Genomic DNA, 15,016 nt, shown 5'->3' on the forward strand with positions numbered 1-15,016 from the left:
GTACAAGGAAATAAAAAATTCTGTTTGGTAACAGGTGTTTATGAGAGAGATCAGGTACAGAGCGCTCTTTTTCATAAAACCAATTTATTATTGGTAAAAAATGAATCTAAGTTCACGTTCCTTTTCTCTAACTGCGTTTCTGCAGCACTGAATGTCTTGTGGACTGTTTCATCCTTGGACTCCCTCTTCAGACTAACGAGGAGGTGTCAGTATTGACTGCAGTGCTGTATTAAAAGTTATGCCTGTGAATTATTGTGTTGGGCACATAGACCACCAAAAATGTATTAAGTAACAGTTGACCTGAGTTTCTACATGTCTTGAACAGATGTGAACCAGGAAAATGGCATTCAGATATCAGAGTTCATAGGTTCGCATTTGAAATAGATTGGTAGATTTAACCTAAGAAGCGGCAGGTACAGCCAGACAGCCACCTCCAACTGTGTTACAGGCTGAAGATGATTCCCTTAGAGTGCAGCCAGAGATCTGGGAGGCTCAGTCCAGCTTACAGCTTTCCTATGTTAACTCAGGTAATTTGTGTTTCTGTGAGTCCGTATCTGTAGTGAGGTACTGTCTTTTACCATATGTAATAACTAATTTTATAACATTAAAAGAGCGTTAATGGGTTTCCTTTTTGTGTAGGAGTGAGGATAAAAATCTTAGAAGTGTAAAGTATTTGGTTACTAATGGGAACTATATAAGTTTCTACAATAGATAGCCCAGCTGAAAAATAAAAATAATAAAAACCAATAATCATACTAGAGTGCTAGTATTTCTTTTATGTGATAGGCAGACTAAAATGAGAATGAAATTCAGGAAGAAAGAAATGACAATGGAAAAGCCAATCACTGTCATGCAGGCTAACATTTTCCTGTTAACATTTGTTACAGCTACTGCAGTACCCAAGAAATACCGGGACAGGTACAAACAGTGTTCTGCCTTTCATTTTTCTTGCCATTTAGAAGCTGCTTCCCAGTATGATGAAATGAGATTCCAGGAAACAGGTCCTCCTTTCCCTCTTTGGTGGGAAAGGCAGTCTCCCAAAAGTTCCAGGCGGAACAAGGTAAGCTGAACAGAAGCAAGGGGTGAATTTGAATCTGAAGATTTTAGGCCTGCTGTGGAAAGAAAGATGGTGATGGCAGCAGACACAGAGCAAAGAATAGTAAAAGGAAGCGTATATAAATAAAGCAAAAGTGTAGATGGAAAGAGGGAATCAGCCATGTAAGTGGTTGAAAATGAGATGACAGAGGAAGGGTAGAAATTTGATTTCACAACTGCTGATGCTAATTGAAGAAGACAAACCAAAAAGTATTTCATTTTGGGTTTTTTACATGCTGGCCTTAATGACTGCTGTGAATTACAAGACACAGCACTGATTATCGCCACTTGGCGGCAGCAAACAATATAAAAAACTTGCTTAAAAAAAATCTGAGGGGCAGTGAAAGCTATCGGATTGAGCTAATGTCTGCAGGCCTCTGTACATATTTCTAGGTGTATCTGTGTTAATGATTGTTTATGCCACAGGGTTTCTTCTTTTGTTCCTGTGGTGTTTGTGTTAGTGTTTTATATGTCTTATGACCCCTTGGATACTACTTTGACAATCCTCTGCTCCTAAATCATGCATTGTACCAACAGATTTATTTTGTTAGATGTGACTTCTCCTGAAACAGCAATCAGAAGTGTAGTCTGTTTTTCATGCTGAAGGTGTTGCTGTGTGGTACTGTTAGTACTGTGAGTCATGCATTATAACATTTGCAAAAGGTTTATTATGGGTGAGCATAAAAATGGTTATTGTGCAGTAAGGGCTACAAATGAAAGAATATAATAAAAAAAAAAAAGAAAATTATTACTGCAGCTGCTGATTGTAAAAAGCAAAAGGGAAAAACCTTGCTTCTGTAGCAACTATAGCTTGTAGGTGGTTTTGTATTTTGTGGATTTAATTGAAAACTTAATGCTGTAAGTTTTTTTTTTTTATTTATTGTTATCTGTTTAATGCGTACCCATTCTCACCTATGAGGGCAGGTTTGTCAGTGAATGTTTTCATTCTTGCTCTATCTGCTTCTGTAACTATGTGTATATTTGAAGCTAGCATTCTAGAAATCTTTGTCCGTTGTGTGTAACTCAGTATTTTTCATCTGCATCTTTCCAGAATTAATAATGTACTTACAGCATGAAGGTGAAGTGTAGAATAGGACCTGTTCTTGGTTCTGCCACGTCATACAAGATTGTATCTACTGTTTTGTCCACTGACATGGAAATCCTATTACTTCTTAATTGACTTTGGGTCTTGCATAATTTAATAATTAGAATGTTTTGTGATCTTAGAAAAAAGTTCTCATAGAAATGCAAAGAGTAGTCTTTATCATCATCAGCCTTGACTCGATTTGAGCCAGTGGTCAAGGGATTAGAGCTTTTGGAAGCTAGAATGCTTCTACAGATTATATTTAGGGATTTCCTTATAAATGGAGTGCCAGCATGTGTAGTTATCTATTCCCTGTAGAGTCTCATCAAGCTGCACATGCTTAATCTTTACTTACATGGTCCCGTATTCTTGTTGTAATGTGGGCCTCAGTTTTAACTTTTGCTCTCAGGAAGAAGGGGCTATTATAACAAATTCTAATCCTTTCGCAATTCCACAATCACTAAAGCCTATAAATCGCCTGCCAAACAAACCAAGTGATCTTTTCCTGGGCTGAGGGAAAGAGGAGAGTGTAAAACGCAGGTGCCAGCATTTGCTGGGGAAGAACTGGTACATTATCAACTAATCCGCCTTCTGCTATTTCTGATTTCCTACCCAACAGCTGCAACATTGAATGAGAGCTTCTGCATTTGGGAAGAATTAGAAAGCCTGATAATGCAGGGTCTCTATTACAGATACAACAACTCACAGACAGGGAGGAGATTTTTGCTGCCGGTGTAGAATTTGGAGTGCTAGGCATTTTATAGCCTGGAAAAATTGTAATTTTCAGCTGTTGTTATGGAGTAATCAATGAAGAAGAGATGCCATAGTTTCTGCTAGGTTTCTCTCAGAGCCTGATATAATTGCATGCATGAGCTATTATTTTTTCGAATGTACCGCTTTGAGGCTAAAGCATATGCAGTTTTTATTAAAACTTTTTTTGATGGTGACTGATGCTCACAGACAGTTTTAGTCCTTCTGAAATATCTTTGATTCTGTAGCAATAGCTCCTGTATCAGATAAAAACATTCAGAATAAATTGTGCCTTGCTAGAAAATTGAAACATTATTATGTTTTAATTATTTTATCTAATCAGTGCTTGGTTTAGGAGTATACGTTGATAATTTTTTGTCCTTGTCAAATAGTCTGTGACTTCAGTCAAGGATCAGCGTGTCCATTCTGCTAAATGACATAAAGGAAAATGTCTCCAAAGATACCACAGGAGACAGATGTGTAGTAGAGCATCAGTGAAAGCTTCTGTAGCAAATGGACTTACGGCGTATCTCCTACAGCCCAGTGGCAGCAAATGTAGCACTGGAAAGAGTAACTCAATCATATTGGCTCACTCAGTATAGTGCTAATCACTGTCTGTAGTGAAATGGGAAAGTGACTATTTTCATCAACATGATGCATTACAATTCAAGCCACAAAATTATGAAAGCTGTGTAAGACTTCCTTTAGCATAGTCAGGAGAATATAGATGACATGCAGTTTCAGTTTGAGAAGTGCAGGCTCATTGCTGTTCCCAGAGAAAGTCAGCTGAGTGGAGACAGTTTTGTAGGCTCTCCCTAATTTTAGTTGTAGGTGACATAGTCTTTTCAATGAAAAGTCATTGCCTTTGAAACCTGCTTCCTCTGGTAGCTTACCAGAGCCTGAATTTGTTAATGTGCAGAGTCCAGTGCACAACTCACCTTTTAAATTCAGCCTTCCCTTTTCAAGTATAAGGACAGATCAGTACCTGTGTGGCTGTATATAGAAAATCAAGCCTTGTGACATTTATATGCCAAGATGGGAAGACCTAAAAAGAGGACTAGGGAGACTGGCATGGCATTTGTGGGTACCAGGTTGCCAAGGAGGCATATTGTATTGAAACAGTTGCCTGGGAAACATTTAAAAATACATTGAATGGAAAAGCATATGTGATGTGCCCACAAGTGTTCTGTGTGAATGAAATGCCATGGCTGATGATGGCACCAAGAGACTGTTACTATTATATGTAAAGATGCTGCAAGTGATTTTTTTTTCTTTTGTGTTTTTTTTTTTTTCCTTCCCATACCCTATTTGTAGGAGGTGCGCCGAAGGAATATTGTTTTGCTCTTGGCTGATGGATTAAAGTAAATGTAGAGAAAGCGGTACATGCAGTCAGCAGCAGCAGCAGCTGGGGATGGTAAGAGTAATTTAGCTTCATTTAGGCAATCTAAACCAAATTGACAAGAAGCCTGCACAATTCCCCCTCAAAAGTAGCAACAGCACTGCTGAAACTCCTACAGTTGTATAAAGATAAATGGTTCTCTGAACATTACCACTTTAATTTGTGCTAAAATTGTATTTGGAGGCTCTGACATCATTACAGTAGGACTTATATGTAAACATCATATAAAATGTATAGTTTATGATCAAAGCAGGTTGGACAGCATATATGAAAAAGTCTCTCACTGACCTAATTTTTTGTTTGGGGCACTTTAGAGAGAGATGAAGAGAGAAATTTTCAGATGGTAGCCCAACTGCCCTAGTTCTCCCTCAGATCAGACCCAATTACTGAAAGATGGTAGTGGCAAAAAAGAATGACGAAGGAAGGGAACAGTTTACTGGAACTAAAACAAACAATTATATCCACTCTTTTGTTTCACAGAAAGAAAACTTTTTTCCTATGCAGCCAAGAAACAAGGGAGCTAGCATCTGTAATCTATGATATCCTAACCTTGGACAAAGAGGTTCATCTGCTAGTAATTTCCAGATGCTAAAATGCATCTCTCCTTCACTGAGAATGATTGGCAGGTGTGAGACTGGTTAGGATTATAATCTCCCTGCCTAATCCTCCTTTGGAGATTTAGAAACAAATACCCTATCCTTGATTTGCTAGAGTAAGGACCCTGTTTGGGAGCCAGCAGATTTAGCTTGGTCCAGCCTTTATGTGATACAGACTGAGACAGTAGATTTGTTGGAAGAGAGATGCAGTGGAGAGGAGTTCAGTTGGCTAAGAAGGAAGGTCTAGAGGCCTTTTTGTTAGTAGTAGCTCTGCAAGGATGAGTTGCCTTATAGGGAGAAGGCCCCAGGGGCTTAGCTTCTTGAAGATGTTGCCTGTTCGAAGCTGTGAAGTTGCTGTTTATTTGGTAATGTGTGTGCTTTTCCCCAGTGAGGAAGCATTTTCACTGACAGAGACTCTGCTGACTTTGCTGTCATTTTGGCCAGCGAGAGGATGCTTTTTGGCTGGCTATCTAATTTGGGCACAATCTGCTCAAAGGTTTGAGGTGATCCAATGATTGTGTTGGAAAACTGTGAATCAGATTAAGTCTCTGTGTGTCAGTCAAGTCCTAGTATCACTCATCATTTTTCTGGCCCAGTGTGTGTTTGGTTAAATCAAGTCCTGATGTTTCTAGGCCCTGGGGTTAGTGTAAGAGAGGTGGGGAGAATCTGCCTTTCATCTTCTTCTCACAATTTTGCAACGCGACTGAAAACTGTTGGAGAGAACGTTTCAGATCTCAAACAAAGATTAGGTTTGATGGCATGAAGCCGTGGGTTCTGTGGCCCAGCCTAGAATGCTGCTAAGGGAGTTGTATAATCTGCCCATACTTTAAAGGATTTTGGCTCTGAATTTAGATTCAAATATGGCTTGAGGTTTTCATGTTTCTTTCTTGCTTTCTTGGTGGTTTTTTGTTGTTTGTTTTTTTTTTTAAGTGTGCCTCACAGCATTATAGCCTATAGCAGTTTGCGTTCCTCCTGTTTGCTGTGTATCATTCCTTCATTTGAAATCAACATACTAAAGGGCTCCACAAAAAAAAAAATCCATAAATAATAGCTATAGTAATTACAGAAGATCACATGTCTTGTTTATGGGCATGAAACCACAAAACAGTGGGGCAAAATTACCGATACTAGTTAAGGTGGTGTGATGGTATCCATAACTGGAATGGCACGTAAATTCAACTTAAAATAGAATGTAATTCAACAGATGAGTATTTATTTATTGCTTCAACAAATGTGGATAGTAGGTTTAGTTAGTTTTGCAGTTTTTTTAAGGACTAGCTAGTGTTTTAAAAAGAAAATCTAGTAAATCTGAAGGTATAATCAAAGCTGTGGAGGCAAGTATAAATCTTTTCACTGAGAAGAGTGTATTTTAGTTGCAATCTAACGGTGCAATGATTTTGTTGCATTACGGAAATGTCTTGGAAATATGCAGTATGTCCCTGCTACCCTTCCTAAATTCTTTCCTTTTTCGTATTCATTCTCCCTCTGTCCTTCATTAGTGCTTAACTTGATAAAAGACATACAAAATGGGACTAATTTAGAAGACCTGACAGTAAAATACAGTGGAGCTATAGTTTCTTTTTTTTTCCATATGTCGTTTATTTAATTGTATCAGACACAGGCTGAGATTGGTTTGTTTACATTGTCTTATACCCACTGAACTGAAACTATCTTGTGACATTGTCAATGTGAAAGGTCATTCTGCCTGGAATATATATCTTGTTATGTCAGAACTGCGACACCTAGTTAGAGATATTAAAGTAGGTGTTTGCCTTCCTTTGCTGTCACTTTGCAGGTCCCAGCATCTGTAAATCAAATCCATTTAGACTACTTCAAGAAAAAAAAGATGATGCCTTCCTGCCACATCCAAACAGTACTGCTATCAAATGGTAACTTCATGCTACTGTTCCTGTCATGAGTGAATTTAAAATTGGGCTGATTTTGGAATATTTTCCCCAGATGACCTCTCCTGTTCCCCAAATCCACTTTGCCATTCCTTCAATTCATCTGTGCTGCTCTCGTAGAAATTTGATTGCTCCCTTTGAATCAGTGTAAAGTGCTCTGAAAGAGATGTGTAGTAGCTGAAACAACATGTTGTGATGGTGGTTCAGGACAGGAAGTATGTTTAGTTAGCTAAAGTATTTACTCTGGTTTGTACCACAGACTGGTTCCATTATTAGCCTATTTTTTATTAGTATGTCCTACCGTACTGGAATCAGATGTTATCAGAAGATTGTGAGGAAAAGTAGCAGTTTCACAGCTCTCTGTGGCTGTTCTGTGCCCTGCATAAGATGAGTTGGTTAGCTTCTATCCAGATCCCACTGTGCAAGAGTCAACATCACAAAGAGCTGCAAAAAAAATGGCACTGTTAAACCTTAGTGTCAAAGAAAGAGCTGAATCCAGGTCCTTACAAGAAGCTGTTTTGGCCTAGTTGGATTGGCTGGACATGGTTAGATACGATCTATGACCAATGCAGCTTTGTAGGCAGAAATGACAAATATAGATGCATTTAAGTGATAGCTGCCTCACATTCCCTCTAAAACCAAATGAGATTTAGAGAAGCCTGCTTGATGTAGTCTGCTGTACAAGGTTCAAGAGACAGGAGTGATCAGCAGGAAATTGCCATCAGTTCTTTTGGGAGCGGGTTTTGGTTTTTTTAATTACAGAGAAACTAGAATTGACATCCCCATTTGCTAGTCATGTTATTTAGTAAGGGATGGTTGTTTTTCTGAAGAGTTTATCTGTTCAGTGATGATTTAATTTAGGAATTAATTCAGGGAATTTCTACTGCCTGTAGTGTGACGCAGTAAGTCAGAATACTTAATTACAATGGTCCCTTCTGGCCCTAAAGTAGCCCTTTCTTATCTTATTTCATACTTATACCTGTTTATGAGATGGAACACAGGTGCACAAAAATTAAGGATATTGCCTGAGATAATGCAAGACCTGGGGACCGAACTCCAGCCTGTTGTTCACTGGGTCTTTGCATAGGCATAAGATTAATCTTCCTTTCAAGCAGCGTTTTATTCCCAAGGGCTTTCAGCACAGTGTCTTTCATCAGCTTTGAATTCACTAGAAAAAATAAAAAGATGGGGCATCTTTCTGAAAGTCTTTGCCTAATAGCTCGTGTCTTCCAGAGTATTGATAAACACGAGTGCGAATATACAGTCTCCTTTGCCCCAAAGACGTGCTCTGGCTTTAGTACCACACTTTTAATGACAAACATTCACCTAGTTTACCATATGCATTCTTTTATCTTAGCTGTTCTCTGTGCATGTTAGGAGATTTATTTCTACTCATAATGTATTGCATGTGTGTTAGTTGTAAATATTGTGCTCATAAATCAGCCTGGACCATCCAGCCTCAAGGATGGAGACAGCTTACAATAGGTCTGTCTGCTTCAGATTGTGAGACTGTACTAGTTCTCTGTTTTTTCCATTGCTTGGCTGTTAGTGGCATGTTGCCAGTCTCCTGTCTCACATTAACAGGAATATTATATATTACTGAATTTAAAGTGTTTTTCCTTCAGGACTAGAAGAATGTAATGGAGCATGCATCTGGCAGCATGACATTATTCCTATGGTGTGCAGTGTGCCCTCCATGCAGAAAATCGCCACCATGGATTTCTGCTTCAGTCCTCTAGGCATGAGGAATTTTACTCTGTGCACTGAGGTAGGTCTTAGACCAGGTTGGGGACACATTATGTCAGGGATTGCATGCATATATACATAATGTGTAATGAAAAAGTGATTCTTCTCCCTTCCCTTCACCAAATTGTCTAAATTAAACACCACAGAAGTAGCAAGTCTGGAGCATAATCCCAGAACTCCAGTTTTTTCGTCCCACTTCTAGAACCAGCTCTGTCTGTATTCACTCCTGCTGACCTGACTTTTTTCATCTGGGAGATGGAAACTTGTTATACTTGCCCTGTAAGATGTTTTTGGAGAATTTATTAGTTCATAAATTATACATATGAGTACATATCAGTACTACAGAAGTATGTATGAAACTGCCCCAAAACTAGGATTGTTACTCCTCATTGTTAGATAGTTTCATTTGGACTCTTCTCCATTTGTCCTCTTGTTGGAAAGTTTGTCTGCTTGGAGGGAACTGCAAGTATTTTCTGCAGTGCTCCTGTTAAATTATTACCCTTTTTACTGATTTTAAGGATCTTGTGCTCTCAAAATTCCTGTGTTTGAATGAAACAAGGCTGCATTAAATTGCATGGTCTAAAGCAATCAATATTCAATAAGCTTCTGGTATTTTAATTGGCTTGTTTTTGGAAGTCTGAAATGGGCTGAGCTGCAGGGCTAAACTAAACGGAGTCTGTCATACCAAAAATACTCTGAAGGAGTATATTTCTTTGTGGTAGTGCAGCTGAAAACACCACATGTACTGTAATTAGTGCCTATCACTTGTGCCTATGCTTCCTATCTTATTTATATGTACTTAAATGTGTTTCTAGGTATCAGTTCTTGGAGGCCATGTTAAACCAGTGTCTTCTGTTCTTTATTCTGGCCTAATAAACACACCCTTGATTTGTCTCACACAGTACATCCCAAAACTATAACCCTACGTTAAAAAAAAAGAAGTTCCCCAGAACAGTCTGTGACCCAGAGCATATGATGCATTTCAGGAGAGCCGGAAAGGAGAATGGTGTCATCACCTGAGGGGAAACAAAAATCAGAAAGAAACGAGGAGGGGAAATTTTGGTGCTTATTTTTAGACTCTGTGGGTGAGTGTTATTTTCAGCTTTGTCTATATTAATTTCTGCAGAACACAGTGTTAATGTGTGATTAGGATATCTACGAATAGAGTATCATCATTTCTAACTAAGTAATCACTCACTAGCAATCCCTGAAGACTCAATATACCCATTTGTACCAGGATGAGGTAGCAAAGACATGACTACAGATGGCGTAGATATATCCGAGACAGCTATAAGCTAGCTAGTTGAGAAATAAACCTTACACGTGTATTTACACTTAATGAGTTCAGAAAAATATGTCCATGACACTGGGTCAATCCTCCGTGTAGCTGAAGATACTCTGTTACTGGTATTAAAGTGAGTTAGTTTAAAGCTAACTTTTAATACCTTTATGTGGAGCTGTTCTCATACTTGTGACTGCATACCTTCAGCATCTTCTCTATTTAGCACAAGACTACACACTCATAAGTTTCATTGAAGAACATGCTGCTTGTTAATCAGCACTTTATTGTCTCAGTATGCTTAAAATAAGCATTTTGTCACATTCAAGCAGAAGAAACTTTATTGGTTTGCATTCTGGCACCATGCTTCATGTTGTCAAGTGCTGTCAGTTGGCTTCTTTCTGTAACTTATTTACAGAGAGAGGGAGCTTGAGATTGAAACATTCTGGTAACAATTTTCACCAGATACATATTGGATGTGTTATAGAAGTATCTCTAATGTTACAAAGAACAAGAGATATAATGGGTTGTAGTCCGAACTCGTGTGCTAGAGAGGTCCCCTTTAGAGCCTTTGATTGCTGTATAGGACAGGGAACACAAAGCTAAAATTCCCCTGTTGCACAGTGAATACAGTGAGAGGAAGGAAAGAAGATAGCATCTTATCAAAGGATCTTCTGGTTTCCTTTATAAACAGCTAAGAAGCAGCTTTACCACTTCCCTCACTCAGTATTAAGCAAAGGACCTTTGAGAGGACAATAGATGTTAGGCCTACCAAAATTCTCTTTGGCTGTCTTAGAATGTGTCTGTAGTCTAAGTAGCTAATACTGCGTTAAAGCCAGATGTTTCTAGTTAGTCTGCAATGTTGTCTTTTAATCTGATGTGGAGGCAGAAGAGTGCAATGGAGTCTGATCTTTGCTTTGAGAAACCTGCTTTTGTCACTAGTCTTGAAGCTGGCCTTTTGACTAACTGTGTGAGTCATTTCATCTCTACATCACTCTCATACTTTGCAAACTCATTAGCAGAAGGACTGCTTACTGGCAGTGTTGTACCTTACACAATAAAGACCAGATCTTGTTTGACATGATTAGATATCGCTGTCATTAAATTTAATATTTTATGGAAATTTACAGTCAGAATGTTCTAAATAAGGATCAAGTGCAACAGACATGTTAAAGCTATTTTGCTAGTTTATATTATAAATGGAGCATCAGAAAAGGCAGCAGAGGAGGCCTGATTTTTGCCTTAGTGTAGATAGGACGAGCTAAACTCTGAAGTGATAAACTAGTAGTTCCCAAACCAGTCTGTGGAACCATAAAGTATATTAATTCCTAAGTTCCAAAAATCTGTGAAAAGTTTTGAGGCTTGACTGTGGCAAAATAGCACAGAAGTTTGGGAAGAATTGAGCTGAACAATATATTTCCTCTGCAGAAGACCGCATGTAGCTTTTGAAAAAGACTTCTGTAAGCCTATTCATTCTACTTAGGTTCTTGGATAGTTTACTGCTGTAAATAGATACAGTTAGGGTCGTTATTAAATGCTGTATGCAATAGCATTTAATTACGGGTATATATTTTCAGCCTGTCACAGAACACATCCCATTGCGGCTTTTTTTAAGAAAAAAAACAAACCAAAGAAAGCTTTCTTAGGGCAGGTGTATACAAAATATATACATGAGATTTTTGTCTTGGAAAATGCAGCAGATTATACCTAATCTTGAACTCTCTTATTAGAAAAGAAAGCTGTGAGAATTTAACAAAATGCTATGTGGAATTATCCATGTTTCCAATGTTTTTTGGGTTATTGAGTTTTATTGTGCAGCAGCTTTTTCAGAAAATTGTGAGGGCCAGGAACATACAATTAAGTCTTGTTTTGAATCACCCGACTGAGAACAAAATCTAGAAAAAAGAAATTATTTGGATTACAAAATGTCAGAAGCATATTGATATAATTACCCTTAAAAGGAGATACTGTAGGAAATAGGATGGTTTAAGTTATTACAAACATTCATGGAGTAAAAACACTATTAAAGCATTATAAGAGTCATACAACCAGTGAACCAAAAGTGTAAAAACAATGCTTTGGAAATGAATATTTTCCCAAGAAAACTTTCCAGTAAGAACCTGGGAAACTGCACTTTTTCTTGTGAGCGAAAAAAAGTCACATTCCGACTTTAAAGAGACAGTGCTTCTGGAGAACTTACACATTCAGAATGTACTCTATCTCCTTAAAAACTATGAAAAAAAAAGAAGTTTAAGGACTTAATCTAGGTGTTTTTTTTTTTCCCAGTGTATGCCTGTTATTCTTTTTGAGTGTTTTTCCATGTGGATGGTAAAAGTAGATGGGACAGTTTCACAACTGCTTCCATTAGATTTCTTTTTCTGACTCCTGTGTACTTGTGGAATTGCTGCTAGTGGAAAAATAATAATAAAATCACTCTAGGGAACAGAGTGCACAGCATACTTTGTTGACATTTTAACATGTATGTCGGTAACCCTTTTCCTACCCTAGCTTTTGTAAGCTTGCTTTTGGTGAGGACTGGTGTGCTTTGCTAACAGACTGCTTTGCTAATGAAATGAGAAACTTTAATTGCTGTTTCAAATCCAGTATGTGCCAGTAGCAACTTAATGGTTGTTTTCTATAAGGTTATTTTTAAGTGACCCATAAATAAGCAGTTACATGGTCTCAGATGTGTTCCACCCTAAATGACGAATGCAATTGGTCCTAATTGGTTTCCTTGGTAGTTCTCAGAAAGGGTTCTCAGAGAGAACCTTGACTAGTTAGTCTTAATATTGCTCATTCCTTTGACTTTTGCTGGTGGTTCTTGGAAGTTTCTCAAGGCATTGTTGATAGAAACATACTGTTGAAATAGCGTAAAAGTGAAGTCCCACCCTCTTGCTGACAGAACTGGACCTTTTGTGTAGACAAAGGACTTCAGTCTCCAGGGCTGTCATGTCTGATATCCTTCATTGGTAATAAATGCACAGAAAAAAAGAGAAAGAGAGTGCAGAAGCGGACCCTTCCTGCTTCAGCTCCCTTTCTATGTAGAAGCACAGACTCGAGCTTATAACATGTACCATGAAGCACAAATACATATATAGATATATATTTAACTGTGTACTGCTGGATATAGTTGAGAGTGTGGAAGGATTCAGAAATGATGGGATGTTTGTATGGCTAGCAAGAACACGCAGATTTGTTACAGTAATGATCTTTAAAACAAAATACAGCAACATCAGAGAGGAAACAAAAGAACTCTTTTAACTCTTGGTGGTGAAGGAGGGACTTCTTTTTTGGATTGGTGCCTCTTGAAGTGCCTTAAACTTTTCTGTGAAGCAGCTAGTCATGGCCAATGTCAGGAAGAGGATAGTGAACACTATATGTGATACATTCCGGCAATTCCTGTGCTGAAAATACCACCAACAACATTTGATGTCAAGACACAAAGGCTTGGTCCCAAAATTATTGTGTATCAGAGAAGTAAGCTTTTGAGAGAGGAAAAAAAATGGAATATAAGGCCCGATTTAAGACTTATAAAATGCTTGTTCCTGTGGGATTTTTGACAATGTTATTCTATCAGCGTAATTTTATTTTAATCCAGTAGTGGCCATCCTCCTCCCCGCTTTTTTCTTTTCTTCTTTTTTTTTTTTTTGGCTTAGCTAATTGTACAAATTCCTCAGTTTTCCTGTGTAGAAATTCAAACAGAAAATAATCCAATCCCTGGATTTCTAAATTCAAGTAGCTTTTAAATCAGAAATAGTTTTGAAGCAAGAACAATAATCTTTCTGGTAGTGGGTGGCATAAAGAGACTGTTTTTTCCATTCAAGGCTTTTTCTTTTAAATGTATTTGATTTAGATTGATTTAACTTGGTGTGGGAATTGAAAGTCTGACTGTGAAACTTCCTGTTCTGAGCTGTGGCTTAAGTGAGTTGCTCGATGAATGTGTGTTACCATTCTTATGTCCTCTTTCTTGCATAATGATCCTTGATTCTGATGAGTTTCGATCACATGCGTGGGCTTGATGAGGCAGCGCACTCACGACTGGTTAAAAGCACAGGAAATCTGCGCTTCTATCCAGAGGTCCTATGTTTTTTGAGAGAATGACTTCGTTTCTTTCTTTTGCCTCACTTTGTCAGTACAGTGTAACTTTTCTAAGTGCTTTGAAACCCTGATGGAGGACTTGTTGAAATCCTTAGATGGAGGTTATACATTGTATTCTACCAGGTGCTTCTTTACTAAGCTGGTAAATAACCTCAGTACTTGGAACTGGAAATATTCTACCTTGCCTTTCATTCTTAGAACCCACTTCATTGTTCTTTCAGTAAATTGGTACTTTTCCTGTTTCCAGTACTTCTTTAAAGATTTTGTGGAATGTTGTAAGATGTCTGTGGCAGTTCAGACCTAGTCCTCCACTTTGAGCTAAGCCATGTCAAGCAGGTTGGCACCAGAGGTTTCCCGTGAGTTAAAGCACATGAGAAACAGTTCTGTCTTTCCAGGCTGTGTAGTGATAGCCTTTAAGTTACAGCAACATCTACAGATGTTTCCCCTCTTCTGACTACTTGTGTCAACAGGAAATGGCCAATATGCATGGCGGCTTCCAAACTTAAAACTTCTGCAAGCAGTACAGAAAGAATTCAGAGGCTACAGGTATGCTGGTAAATTACCAGTTCAGGGAGAGGTTTCTGGGCTCTGGAACTTCATTGTACATGGATAATATTGTTGAAAGAGCTTTTGCATGGTTTTGGCTGGGCCAGCTAGCACTTTCCCAGTTTCTGATTGTGGTTCAAGAGCTGTTGTGAGCCAAAGCCCATTCATACAAGGCATTTTGCATTCAGCCATCCTGTTTTAGAGGTGGATAACTTGATGTCATGGACATGTATTGTGGACACATGGCATGAAACACACCCACAGAACAAGCTCAGACTTGTTTAAATTAGTAATACAGATCTATGGACAGTATCTGGAATATAGGGGGAAAAATAGGTAGCTTATGTTGATTGCATGATCCCATTCATGATTGAAGTCCATGTCCTAAATATTTCTAGATTTTTTTTTTTTTTTTTAATACTAAACTGTTTACTGAATTACACTGAACTTAACAGTTACTACTTTCTTATGTTCTTAGGAAGTTTTCCACTTCTTTCCCTGAGTCAATTAACATAAACT

The sequence above is a fragment of the Aptenodytes patagonicus genome, chromosome 19 (genome assembly GCF_965638725.1).
Source record: "Aptenodytes patagonicus chromosome 19, bAptPat1.pri.cur, whole genome shotgun sequence".
Taxonomy (NCBI): domain Eukaryota; kingdom Metazoa; phylum Chordata; class Aves; order Sphenisciformes; family Spheniscidae; genus Aptenodytes; species Aptenodytes patagonicus.